The sequence below is a fragment of the Mandrillus leucophaeus genome, unplaced genomic scaffold (genome assembly GCF_000951045.1).
Source record: "Mandrillus leucophaeus isolate KB7577 unplaced genomic scaffold, Mleu.le_1.0 Scaffold178, whole genome shotgun sequence".
NCBI classification, from domain to species: Eukaryota; Metazoa; Chordata; class Mammalia; order Primates; family Cercopithecidae; genus Mandrillus; species Mandrillus leucophaeus.
The window spans coordinates 1,417,076-1,419,057 of record NW_012101787.1 but is presented as its reverse complement, the minus strand read 5'-3'; the positions used below and the strand labels follow the sequence as shown (position 1 = coordinate 1,419,057).

General features: G+C 38.8%; 1 pseudogene; it reads right to left on the bottom strand.

The window, feature by feature from the left end:
* Positions 1 to 589, bottom strand: part of LOC105537678 — a 5,871-nt pseudogene extending 5,282 nt beyond the window's left edge.
* Positions 590 to 1,982: the final 1,393 nt, after the last annotated feature.

Below are 1,982 nucleotides of genomic sequence, written 5' to 3'. Positions count from 1 at the left end.
GAAGCACTAGCCATCTCTTGCTTTGACAGGGCTTTCCTAACTTCACAGTTGTGGCCATTCACAGTATGGTATTTCTGAATGACAATCTTATCCACGGAGTCATGGTCGTCAAAGGTTACAAAGGCAAAGCCCCTTTTCTTGCCACTGCCTCAGTCAGTCATGATTTCAATCACTTCCATTTTTCCATACTGTTCAAAATTATCTCTTAGGTGATGTTCTTCAGTGTCTTCTTTAATGCCACCAACAAATATCTTTTTCACAGCTAAGTGGGCACCTGGTCTTTGAGAATTTCCTCTTGAGATAGTTCTCTTTGTTTCCACAGCTCTTCCATCCACCTTGTGTGGCCTTGCATTCATAGCTGCATCTACCTCCTCCACAGTGGCATATGTGACAAACCCAAAACCCCTGGAACGCTTGGTGTTTGGATCTCTCATTACCACACAGTCTGTGAGCATTCCCCATTACTCAAAATGGCTCCTCAGGCTCTCATCAGTTGTTTCAAAGCTCAACCCTCCAGTGAAGAGCTTCCTCAGCTGTTCGGGCTCTTTAGGAGACTCTGACTTAGACATGACGGCAGGGAGAAGAGAGACTTTAACGATGCTTCTTTGGCGGCATCCACGGGCAGAAAGCAGAACTTTTATTTTTTAAATAGCATAGAAGGAAAGAAGTCCTACTTGGTTTGATGTTGACATACCACAATATGCCTAAAATTAAAGTTGGTAATGTAAAAAGTGCAGAAAATTGAATGATTTGTAAAAATGGTACCTACATAATAAATAATGCTTTTTTAAGTTTTTCAGCATTATAGAATCATAAAACAATCCAGGATGAATTATAGATTAACTATTTAAACTAATTTGACATTCAAATTTATACTTTCATTCTTTCAAAAACAAAACTTATCAACTTCCAAATTAGCTAAAACATACCTATAACAATTAACTGGAAATATGTGTTTCATAAAAAGTAAGCAACACTAAACAGAGTACAGCTTGATCCTCCTTCGAAAGAAGCCCGATTTCTCGCTGACAAACCTGGTCAAAACAATTTGTAAATCTATCCTGCATCCCTTGGAAAAATTAGCTGTGTGAAAAAATATAATTACTTTTAAAATGTTATTTAACTCATCATCTGGTTGCTGCAATTAACTTAAAGACCTAGGTCAATCTTTTTACAGCAGAAAAATCAACAGAACTTCATGTCATCTCACAAACATGATTTTTAAGAAGTTGTGTGGCTGCGCACGGCTAGTCTACTTCTACTTTGATGTCATTCTTTCTGCTATCAAAGCTTCAGTGAAAAGTTTTCTGTTTTGAAAGTCCAAAGAAATATAGTATAGAGTCTAGATGTCAGTATATAAACTTTGAGTTTTAGGGCTTACACTGTAATACAGCATCATTGTCTTTGCTTGTTGGTTTGTTTAACAGAGGCAGGGACTTGCTTTGTCATGCAGGCTAGAGTGCAATGGTACAATCACAGGTTACTGGAGCCTCAATCTCCTGGGCTCCAGCAATCCTCCTGCCTCAGCCTCCCAAGTAGCTGGGACTGCAGGCCCATGCAACTACACTGGAATAATTTTTTAAAAATTTATTTTGTAGAGACAGGGGTCTTGTTATGTTGTCCAGGCTGGTTTTGAACTCCTGGCCTCAAGCAATCCTCCTTCCTTGGCCTCCCAAAGTGCTGAAACTACAGGTGTGAGCCACCATGCCTGGCCCATTGTCTTGTGTATACCACTGGAGTTAAACAATTGCCAGCCCATCTATAGGGAACTCCTACAAAGAGTTCTCAGCAGGTCCCGCTCCACTCAGCAATAAGGGTACAGTTATTTCCTGAAGTCAAATTCGATCAACTATAATTGTGTATTCTTACCACTAATTTACTTACATTCTAACTCTAAAAAATAATTTTTTATCTCAGCAAATAAGTTTCCTTCGCCAATGGGTATTGTCTTCAATATAATAACTAATTAGCATCCTTTTAGT